Below are 12,667 nucleotides of genomic sequence, written 5' to 3'. Positions count from 1 at the left end.
TCTATCTTGTAAAAGAGCCTTGTTTATTGCTTACTTCATGGATTTGTATTGTTTTCGAGAAGTATGGACATAAATGTGAATTTGAATTGAATTGAATACTTTCGAATATTGTTTCCCAGGTTAGTCTGAAAACAGTTTTCACGTTGAATAGATTCAACTTGTTTGTCCCTTTACCAGGATATTGAACATATATAGCTACCTTAGATCCCTACCTTGAGCCAAGAGTCTCTAATTGGTTCCAGACTAGACCACTCTAAAATCAATCCACGTCAGACACGAGTACTAAATACTTATTCGATATTAGTATTGATTGAATATTGATTACTGTGATGAGCGCAATAAGTAACTGGAGAAATCACATAATAGTAATGTTTGAGGCGTTGCATGTCGGCAATAATTGAAGGCTGTTTCGCCAACTAGTCAAGCAATCAGCGTCTATTGGGTGTTAACTAGATTGATGTTTACCTAATGTGTACTGCAAGTATAAACTCCAACATTTTATTGTTTTACAGAACCAGTAGCGACCGTAAAAGGGTCAATAAAATGAAGCAAGAACAACAATAAGTTGCAATGTTAGATCAGTGGGTTCATCTGAAACTATACGTGGTTGAAAACTACAACACAATGTTACATTTTCTTATCTTAAAACAATGATGAGTCTCTATAGACCCAACCCCTACGTCTTGTGTGTTCGACGTAGTATTAAACCATTAAATGGACTAGTGTGGGAAGAACATGTTTTTGTGGTTTGTTTTTAACGACAATTCATTTCCTCACTGAAATATTACAGAAACCTCGTATAGATTTTAGTTATCAAACTGCATCTCTAATTCTAGTTGACGCCCCGAATAGGTAGTTGACTTAAATCAACTGACTGTGACTAGAGCTTTTTGTTCGGACCAATTTCAGAGACACTACTGGTAATTACTCAAAATAATTGTGAGCATAACAAACTAACTTGATAAAGAGCAATGGAGAGCTGTTGATAGTACATAATAACAAATAATAAAAAACAAACATTGTGAGAAACGGCTTCCTCTGAAGTAACGTGGTTTTTGAGAAAGAGGTAAGTTCACATTCAAGTTATAAAATACTTCAGGCCTGAAGCATTTTTATTAAAACAAATAATTGTGCAACAAGGGTGTTTTTTCTTTCATTGTTCTCTTGAAACTTCGATGACCAATTGAGCCAAACTTGTTCACAGATTTGTTATTTTATGCATTTGTCGGAACACACCAAGTGGGGATACTCGTCTTCGACAATTACCAAACGTGTCCAGTGCCTTTAAGACCAAACTATGAAATCCATCGAGGTTTTATTGTATCAGCCTTGGTGGCGTATTAAAAAAGGAAAGTAGCTTTTAACCGTATGGCGTTTTAATTAATATTCTCTCTCCATATACCGTTGTGTTGTATATAATAACTACATTTTATATTAAGACCCAGCTTGCGTTGTATTCAATACCTTATTGTCAAGTATGAAGTCATTGCTCTTCCAAACCTTTAGAAACCAGCTTAGTGTTTTATTTGGCAACAATACAACTAGTGCGTCGGTATCAAGAAATGCCAGTCACCATAATTACTTTGTCAAAAGAAATTGTGAGTGACGAGCCAGATTAAATTTGCTTAACAATAGAACATTGAAACAGTGCGCATTTGCTACTAGGTAACATTATGTATCGTCGGCTTATAATGATCAAAAGGTCATTGAATTAAAAAAATTCGTAGCAATTTGAAAATAATATATCAAAACCCACAAGCAAAGGTTTTATTTAGTGAGTGAATATTTTGTTTTTGCCAAACAAAGACCACTCTTGAAAAAACTACGTTTACCACGAGCTCAAAAATATGCAGAAGCACTTTTTATGAAATCCATATTTATTGCACTTGTACTGACCTCACAGTCCTTAGCAGGCAATACTGTACACGGTAAAACCCATTGTTAAATAAATAATATTTATCTGCTAGACTGGCGTGACGTCGGCAAGTAGTCTTTTCGTTTTGTATATACATGTAATATAAATAATTAATTCTTGATAATATAGCGTTTTACATAAAATCTCAAAACGCTTCACTTTACGTGCAAATAATCACAGGAAAATATATTAACAAATAATTAATTAGTTGTATAGCCTACCATACACGGTATACTAATTTTCTATTTTCTATGTCTATGACGTTATATAAGAACTATAATGCATGCACAAAACACACTGCTAATGAACTACATTCTGTACACGTGACTAATGGCTAGATGGTAATATACAGGACACCAGTGGTGACAAATTAATGCATTTCATCTCTGTTTTTATATTGGCATCGCACCAGACTATACCGTATTTTCGTGCAAATGCTTTTCTACAAACTGCTTTTTATAACAAACGGGTTGAAACGCTTCCATAGACCAACTCACCCGATCTAAGGCAACATGCCCCTTTAAAGGCACTGTACACGTTTGGTAATTGTCAAAGACCAGTGTTCTCACTTGGTGTATCTCATCATAAGCATAAAATAACAAGCCTGTGAAAATTTGGGCTCAATTGTTCATTGAAGTTGTGAGAAAAATATGAAAGAAAAAACACCGAATTTGTGTGCCTTCAGTCTTTTAATATTTTAGCGGGAAATTACCTCTTTCTCAAATACTACGTTACTTCAGAGGGAGTCGTTTCCCTCAATGTTTTATACTATCAACATCTCTCCAATGCTCTTTACCAAGTCAGTTTTCAAGTTAATATTTGTTTTGAGTAAATACCAAACGTGTACCTTCCCTTTAAGATTTGTAGCAAGTGGATACACACTTGGTGTTACCGCAAACCAAATATGTATTGATACCTCATCACGCAATGTCTCAAATCCTATATTAAGATTCATCTTAAGGTGAGCTGTCGATAGTGAAAGTGATTTATATTATGACATCAGACTTTACAATTAAAGGCAGTGGACACTATTTGTAATTACTCAGAATAATTATTAGCATAAAACCTTACTTGGTAGAGAGTAATGGGAAGAGGTTGGAGATATACAACATTGTGAGAAACGGCTCCCTCTGAAGTGACATAGTTTTCGAGAAAGAAGTAATTTTCCGTGAATTTGATTTCGAAACCTCAAGTTTAGAACTTGAGGTCTCGAAATCAACCATCTAAACGCACACAAGTTCGAGTGACAAGGTTGTTTTTTCTTTCATTATTATCTCGCAACTTCGACGACCAATTGAGCTCCAATTTTCACAGGTTTGTTATTTTATGCATTATGTTGAGATACACCAAGTGAGAAGACGGGTCTTCGACAACTACCAAAGGTGTCCAGTGTCTTTAATATTGAAACAGATCTTAAAATTAAGCTTATCTTCTTGTGGCATCAATTCCAGTTTGCTTACTCTGTACAAATTGACTATTTTGGTGTCATGCCGGATCAAGGAAAGTGTATAAGCCTACTTTTGTTTACATAAAATACAATCATTTTTATCCAAAGCCGTGCTGTGAACATTTTTATAAAGTGTAAATTACATCCAACACTATTTGTAGAACGACAGATGTTCAATTTCTTATTCTTTCGATTGACTATTAAATTACACAACAAACACAAGTACGTGAGTTGTTCAGGGAGAACTGTTTAGTGCAATGTCCTTGTGTGTCTTGATCAATGGGTTAAAACATCGTTAGCCATTAATGGGATGGGACAATTGATGTTCGACACCATGCACGCCCCATACCACCCTCCCGGTTGCCCCCAGTTGAAATCTGGACTTTTTAGAGCACGGAAGCGTGTTGCCGCTGTGGCACGGATTCTGCCCCTGCCCCCGCCCCCTCCCGGACATTCTGTGTGTGTGTCCCCCCCCCCCCTCCCTCCCCCAAAGAAAACTGTGAATAAACTTCTTCTAATAGTGTCCTCTTTTAAATCATCCTTCTTATCAGCCCGTATTTTCCATATGGGGAACCGAATCTCCGGCTAACAGAATTCGGCAGATCATTCTCCCCCCCCCCCAAAAAAAAAAAAGAAAAAAAAGAAGAAGAAGTAAATGACGTAATAGAGCGCTGAAAGACGGCTCGTTTTAGGAAAAATGCTATTGAAAACTACAGTATTCATCGGTTAGAAGTACCCCCCCCCCCCCTTCATAAAAACAAATAGTGCGCCCCTTGTGCCCGTTTACCCTAGTTACGGCGCTCCTTATAACCAGTCTTCATGTGATATACAATTATTGATATACCCATTAGTATACAAAGCCTCGTATCAGTCTATGTATGGGATTACATTTTATATAGAAATGTAGTCAATAAAACTGTTGTGATTTATGGATGATATGGACTCGTCCAGTGATTAAATAATAATATTTTCATATTTTTAAAAGATAATTAATTGTTTTGGTGAAATGACATGCAGAGGTGGTCTACTGAATTTAGAGGTGGGGTGAACACGGGGATTGTTATATATTAGTTTCTGTTTTGTATTTTGCTGAAGCAAATCTTTAGTAAGTTTGGCTGGCTCCGGCCATCATTTTGACGCTAAGAATCGTTGATTCAAAGCAGCATCTTTAGCCACATCCATTGCCACTTAAGCAAAATGCTTAGGCCTACATTGATTTTTCTCAGCATAATTATACACAACATTTAGGCGCTTAAAGGCAGTGGACTAAATTGATTTCGAGACCTCAAGTTCTAAATCTAAGGTCTCGAAAAAAAATTCGAAAACTACGTTACTTCATAGGGAGCCGTGTCTCACAATGTTGTATACTATCAACCTATCCCCATTACTTGTGTCTAAGTGAGGTTTTATGCGAATAACTATTTTGAGTAATTACCAATAGTGTCCACTGCCTTGAATACGGGTGTTTCTAAAAGCGCACGTACAGTATTTTCCTGCAAGATATGTGGGACTACATTTGAATTAAAGACCTTCTCATTTTACATAACAGCACCATGTAATGGTTAACAACGTTCTGCGGCACAATATACTGCTATAATACCAGTAACCCAAGAAACCCCAAAACCGAGTCTATTATATTTGAAATATAATAGATGTTAAATTTGCATCGGGTATAAAGAATATTAATTTTGTTTTTGTACCCATACACCGATGTGTGTTAGCACTGTATACTCAGTACTTTCCCGAGTCCTGTGAAAAAATATCACAGGCATGTTACTCGGGTGGGATTCGAACCCACGACCCTTGCAATTCTAGAGCAGTGTCTTACCAACTATATTTGAAATGCTTGTAGGAAGTATCAATGCACCGTAACTGCACTTCTATGAATGCAATTGGTCTTGTCATTCAAGGTCATTGCCAGTGTCATATTCCACAGCCAAATAATGAAAACCAACCGACTGGAAAAAATGCGTCAAAAGAACTGGACACTATTGGTAATTACTCTAGATAATTGTTAACGTAGAAGCTTCCTTGATAACGAGCATTGGTTGAGAAACTGCTCCCTCTGAAGTAACGTAGTTTTTGAGAAAGAGGTGATTTCTCACTCAAATATTAAAATACTTCAGGTCTGAAACCTTTATTAGGCGTCTTAAAGAATACAAATTGTGCACCAAGGGTGTTTTCTTTAATTATTCTCTTGCAACTTTGATGACCAATTGAGTCAAAGTGTTTAACAGATTTGTTATTTCGTGCATAATTTTATGAACATTCAATCGTGTTAGCAGATGTTCTGACCAAATTTAATATTTTGTTTGCAAGCTTTCAAATAACTAAAATATCTCCAATGATTGGTGGCGCCGTGTCCAAGAAATTCAACACTTTTTTCAATAGATGTGTGACATATTTTTATACTTATCTTAAAGGAACACGTTGCCTTGGATCGGTCGAGTTGGTCTTTGAAAAGCGTTTGTAACCGTTTGTTATAAAATGCATATGATTAGAAAGATATTTTAAAAGTAGAATATAATGATCCACACAGGTATCACTCGAAATTGCGTGGTTTTCCTTTTACCTCGTCGACAAACACAGTCGGCCATTTATGGGAGTCAAAATACATGGCCGACCGTGTTAGTTCGCAAAGTAAAAGGAAAACCGCGCAATTTCGAGGCAAATGTGTGTGTGGATCATTGTATTCTACTTTTTAAACATCTTTCTAACCATATGCATTTATAACAAACGGTTACAAACGCTTTTCAAAGACCAACTCGACCGATCCAAGGTGACGTGTTCCTTTAATCAGTTGTTTCTTTGTAATCGATCTGTCCGTTTATTGTTATCTGGAATAGTAGTGTTTTTGTCTGTACTGTTTGAATCAAGGCCAATTTTTAATTTCCCCAGTGACGGATTAAAGTTCGTATCTTAGTTATAAACTGTGGCCATCAGTTTTCGTTTTGCATTTATGGCTTTCCATAGCTCCCTAACCTCGGTTGGAAAAAAAAACTACTCCGGCTGTGACAATGCAATAGAAAGGTCTACGTAACAACTCCGAAGCGTTTTTGTGTAATGACCTATTATAGATAATGGACCGATGAATCGATTAATGTTTTCTTTATGCATGATAATAAATAGTCTACAATACGAACAAGGTCATATAATGTCATTGCAGCCCACGTATTCCTGTACACGCTCCGTAAAGATATACGAATTATCCGCTTCGTTGTCCTCTAAAACAAGAAGTGTATAAAGGATGTCAACACTTGACGTTTCCACAGTGCAACTTTGTGGGCGTCATTTTTACAGTTGAACACACAGTTCGCATTGCTAACACACATCAGAGGAATTGTCAATGTCCATTCATTTGAGGACACAAATTTTACTCTCTTTGTTTTTGAAAATTTACTTTATTACTTTGTTGTTTTCGCAATTTCGAGGCATAGGACACGTTTGGTAATCGTCAACGACCAGTATGGTGTATCTCAACATGTGTATATGCAAAAACAACAAATCGGGGAAAATGAGGGCTCAATCGGTCATCGAAGTTGCAAAAAAATAATGAAAGAAAAACACCCTTGTTACACAATTGTTTGTGCTTTCAGTTACCTGGAACATAGGTTTTAGGCATGAGTTATTTATCAGATTCAAATAGTTTAGTGAGAAATTTCTCTTTCTCAAAAAATGCAATGTATCAACAGCTCTCCATTGCTCGTTACCAAGTAAGTTTGTATGCTTATACCCTATTTTGAGTATTTACCAAAAGTGTACAGTGCCTTTAAAGCAATGTGCAAGTTTTAAACATATACTGTACATTAAATGAGTCGTTTCACTCTTTTTATGCGTTCATTTCACAGAGTTCTTAACACCTTGAGTTGCGCAATTTTCGGTATAAACAATCTAACAGAACGCAATCTCGAATCTCTATACTAACTTGGAATCCTTCAAAATTGTTGAATTTTATAAATATCGCCCTGTCCGATATGTTTTAATATAAACTCCATCACATAACCTATGTATATCCACGAATAGTAGTAGTATGGTATAATTTTCTTCAAACTTATAGAGTTACTTAGTATTTACCAAAAAATCAGAAATGTAAAAAGCGATAAGTCACTTTCAATTTTTGATTTCCTGGTCTGACCGTCCAAACACTCAAAGGCTTTATTTTCACTGACACATACAGTGCATTAAGTCGTGTTTGTTTCATCCCTTCATCTCAGCAGTAGACCACTCAACATCAGCATTTATTGTAAAAGATTGCTCGTATATCCACATCTTCCCCACGACACAAGGCCCTTCCAGAGCAATATTAAAGGCACTGGACACTGTTGGTAATTACTCAAAATAATTTTTAGCACAAAACCTTACTTGGTAACGAGTAATAGGGAGAGGTTGATGGTATGGAACAATGCGAGAAACGGCTCCCTCTGAAGTGACATAGTTTTCGAGAAAGTTATTTCACACGAAGTTGATTTCGATACCTCAGATTTAGAATTTGAGGTCTGGAAATCAAGCACCTGCAAGCACACAACTTCGTGTGACCAATTGAAAAAATTATCTCGCAATTCGACGACCAATTGGTCTCAAATTTTCACAGGTTTGTTACTTTATGCATAATGTTGAGATACACCAAGTGAGACGACAGGTCTTTGACGATATTACCAATAGTGTCCAGTGTCTTTAATGATGTACACAAAAATGAAAGTACATCTCTAAACATCAAGGAGGAAATTCTGAATTAAGTTGGACGCGAGTTGCCAAGTAGCCTTACGAGATAAATTAATTTACTTTACCACAAGATACTAACATTAATTTGCATGAAACAAATTGGGCAGATTGATAGAGCTGATTGATAATGAAAAGTCGCCAGTGCCGTTACGGTCAGCTAGGCTTCCGGCGGAATGCTTCGCCAAGTCACGACGAACCCACCACAGCCTATCTCGACTCGAAAGACATACGCGAACATCTGTAATGCGGTGCCCTAACTAAACCCAAGAAGCCAAGAGACGAAGGAAAAAAACACGGCACTTGTAAGGTCGAGCAGGGACGCGTATTCCTAAGACTGGATTAAGCACTCGCCAAAATGTCATATCAGGGCATACTTCTTGTGTGCGTACGATTGGAAGAGAGGTGGGGTCTCTGGAAATGGCCGATATAAATTTTGAGGGTGACGAACGTGATGTTTTGAACCCTTCTTTCTTTCCGCAACTGGCCGCGAGAGTTACGTGCAACCTTTATAACTGACATTTAAACTAAGACACATTGTAAGCGGCATGTGCATTTCTGTTTGTCATTGAGGAACTCTATAGAAATTTGGCATAGATCAAGGTCTATAGAGCAGCAATCATGTGATGAGATACTTATTCCAATTTGCTGGACAGGAATTTCGGAGTTACTGCTACTTTAAAATAACATTTTAAACGTATTTTAAAATGAGTTAAAGGCAGTGGACACTATTGGGAATTACTCGAAATAATTATTAGCGCTAAACCTTACTTGGTAACGAATAATGGGGAGAGGTTGATAGTATAAAACATTGTGATAAACGATTTCCTATGAAGTAATGTAGTTTTCGAGAAAGAAGTAATTTTCCACAAATTTGATTTCGAGACCTCAGATTTAGAACTTGAGGTCTCGAAATCAAGCATCTGAAAACCAAATACCGTATGACAAGGGTGTTGTTTCTTTCATTATTATCTCGCAACTTCGACCACCTAATGAGCTCAAATTTTCACAGGTTTGTTATTTTATGCATATGTTGAGATACACCAAGTGAAAAGACTGGTCGTATACACTAACCAATGGTGTCCAATGTCTTTAATATATACAATTGAATTGATTATGGTTGCTTTTTAGTCGTTAGTGCTCCCGTTCTACTGAATATTGTGTCTTTATCTATCATAACTATACAGTCGAGGTTAAAATCAATTAACAAAGGTTCAGTTTCTCGAGTTTTATTCTCGGTGTTTTCTTTTTTTCTTTTTTCTTTGTTTTTTTTTCTTTTCTTCTTTTCTTCAAATTTAAATAAAAAAATTGCTTAAATCTTGAAACTCGACATGGCTGCTGATAACTCATTTGAAAGATATTGCAGATAAATTAGTCAATGAATAAATAAATAAATGAATGCAAATACCGATACCTTAAAATATTAGTGCAAAACCAATGTGCCTCTGACCATAAAGCAAGGACCATTTCTCCAAGTTCTGACCACCCTAAGTTAGCGGTAGTCCTGCATTGACTGAATACTTGACCAACATAATGATCGGTGAAATGACCAACATCATTACAGTGATTGCCAATTAATACACGAGACTCATACTGACAAATACAATGTACACACACACACTGTGCCATTTATATTTCTTAGTGTAGAAGACTTTAAAAAAAAAAATAAGAACAGGTTTCAAATTACAATCACTGCTATAGCACCAACTCTCAACCCAACAATACACGCTAACGATATACGTGTATACTCACTCTGATTTTACTAATGAATGAGCCTCATTAATTAAGCAAAGGGTAAATAAATACAAAATGGCGGATACTTAAGACATACCCCAATCTATGTTGTTATGTGAAGGAAGATCGTATGACGTGTCCAGGGCTATAGGTCCATCAAATCAGTGGCAATCACGCCGGCTTAAGGTACCATGTTGTGTCTCTTGGTGTGTTTACGATAGCGTAGCAAATCTCCCTCTAAGGCGTACAGATGTATCCGTGTGTAATCTGCTCAACGATATGTCTTGTTCAAACTACTGCAACACGCTCGAGTAACGTTTAAGAACCGCACGTGAAGGAGGGGGCAGCTAGCTCAAGTTGGTTTATTATAGCACTGCATGCACGTGCGCACTGTTTGAGAGTACGCGGTCATCACAAAACGGCAAAAACACGAGAGGTCGGTTAAAACAATGACGTGTTCTGTTTGGAAGCTTTTGATTGGTTATAAGTCCACCTTGGCTACTTTGATGACGTAGCGTGGTATCACCTCCTGTGTATCAATAAATAATAAAATTGGGTACCGATTTATAACACCGTTTTAGTTATCGGAGTTATTCAAAGAATGTTGGCAAAATATCCACCCGTAGATGTTTGCATATTAATGTTTTTGAATGAATAGAATCCGTCTCATCGCAAAGCTTATACAACCTTATGTTGATTTTTTTCCCTACTCTCTCAAATGTTCAAATGTTTGTTTTTTGGGGGGTTATTTGCAGTCTTACAAGTATGACTGTAGTTTTCGTGTAGTTTCAATCAATCATATCACGCAGTTGCTGTTGCTACTACAGTATTGTGTTAACAATGTGAATTTATGTAAGTAAATTTTGGCTATAAGTATTGTGTTTATTTCGTAAAACTCTTCTTTTTTTCATAAATGTAGTAGTTACAGAAGAGTGAACTTGTGTTGCCTATTGTTTAACATTATTTACCATTTTACACTTTTGTTCTTAACATATTAACTTTTCCCTCCTGAAACGAGTTTGAGTTTTAATAAACTTAACATTTTGATCAACCCAGAGGAAGAAATCTAGGAGAAGATGAAGGGTATTATTCATGTAATTAAGAATGGCGTCAAAGTAATATTCCGAGTTTGTCATTTATCATTTGATTGTTACATAATATTGGATATGCGGTGTTTAATAGTCATGGAAAGTATAGTCTGTGCTGTGCCATTTATGGCTCATTAAAGCCGGTGTTAATATCCGGTTTCCTTGTCAGTAAACAATTGAGAATATTTATATTCACCCTGGACAGGATGTCAGTCCATCGCACGTTGCTCCAAAGCTCTCTCGCCTATACGCATATAATACTCCTCGGTGGAGAGAAGCAATTATGACAAAGTACCTTGCTCAAGGACACACATGTCCCTATAGTGATCAGGCAAGGATTCGAACCCTGATAGTCGTAGTACAAAACTTGAAGTCTTCAATATTAATCGCAAAGAAGATTCATTGTATGATGTTCCAGCCAACTGCTAGACTTGATTCAAGTCCCGCTAGTGTGAGAGGTCCCCAAGCATATCACGCCCATGTACTATGAAACAACCCGTTGCATACAGTACAGTGCGCGCTCGCCGTCAAAATGTGGTCCCGAGAATGGAATAGGTTGGGGGGAATGCAGAGCAACATAAAACAGAAGTTTTCCTGGGGATGGCACGGGATTGGGACTTGAGTCAAGTCTAACCAACTGTCTGCGTTGCTGTTGTTGTTCATGCACAAACCATTGGGTTCTACTTGTTCTTAAAACGAAGACTATATCGGTTATTTTGGATCATATGAAGAAAAAAAAACTTTAAAACGCATGCGGAACAACTTTGCGTTTTCCCATTTTTCTCAGCTAGGTGACAAATACCTGTAAAAACAAATGTTTGATGTTGAGTATGGATTGTTTGTGGGGACTTTGTACTTTGACGGAGAGTACACACAGAACAGTACACACAGAACACGTAACACAGTGGTCTTTATCTGTTCAATAAAACAAAAACTATATCAGACCTTATTGTGAGTAATAAAGAACACCAATAATTATGTAAAGGATGCGGGTCTGAAACAGTTTCCGTGTGGTACTGACTCGAATGTTATCCATTTTCTCACGTACTAAATGTACACGTAAGTCACTCAAATATTTCTGAAAATGATATTGGATTAAGTCTTAACCAAGTACATATGGTAAATAGCGTTGGCTTATTAAAGCAGCGTATCGTGCTAATAATTTCAACATATTTTTGACTTGACTGTAAGATATGTTTGCAATATTGTATATCATTGAATGTTTCAACACTCTGGTATATGGTTAGTTCCTTTTTTGGTAAAATGTTGAACCTCTTCAAGTGACTAGTTCAAGTCATGCAATACTGACACTTTTTTAAAGACACTGGACACTATTGGTAATTACTCAAAATAATTGTAAGCATAAAACCTTACTTGGTATCGGGCAAAGGAGAGCTGTTGATAGTGTAAAACATTGTAAAAAACGGCTCCCTCTAAGTATGGTAGTTTCTGAGAAAGAGTTAATTTCTCGCTCAATTAATATTTAAATACTTCATGCCTGAGGGTGCTCTTTAGGCATCTAAACTCACACAAATTTGTGCAACAATGGTATTTCTTCTTTAATTTTTCTCTTGCAACTTTGATGACCAATTGAGTCAAAACTATCACATATTTGTTATTTTATGCAATTGTTGGGATACACCAAGTCAGAATACTGGGCTTTGACAATTATTAAAGGTGTCAAGTGCCTTTAACGATCCAAAATATGATCAGCTTATTTGACCGATTCGCCCCAGTTTGGTGATTAAAGTGAGTAAGACGCTA

General features: G+C 36.7%; 1 protein-coding gene across 1 annotated transcript in view; it reads right to left on the bottom strand.

Moving 5' to 3' along the window:
- LOC117288195 (NADPH oxidase 5-like) overlaps positions 1-10,072 on the bottom strand; it is a 52,112-nt gene extending 42,040 nt beyond the window's left edge. Inside the window, exon 1 of the mRNA XM_033768940.1 lies at positions 9,913-10,072. The gene's annotated coding sequence lies outside the window, so the exon portion shown is untranslated. The remainder of the gene's footprint in view (positions 1-9,912) is intronic.
- Positions 10,073-12,667: the final 2,595 nt, after the last annotated feature.

The sequence above is a fragment of the Asterias rubens genome, chromosome 3 (genome assembly GCF_902459465.1).
Source record: "Asterias rubens chromosome 3, eAstRub1.3, whole genome shotgun sequence".
In the NCBI taxonomy this organism is placed as follows: Eukaryota; Metazoa; Echinodermata; class Asteroidea; order Forcipulatida; family Asteriidae; genus Asterias; species Asterias rubens.
The sequence above is the reverse complement of the archived record's forward strand: the minus strand, read 5'-3'. Positions and strand labels throughout refer to the sequence as shown.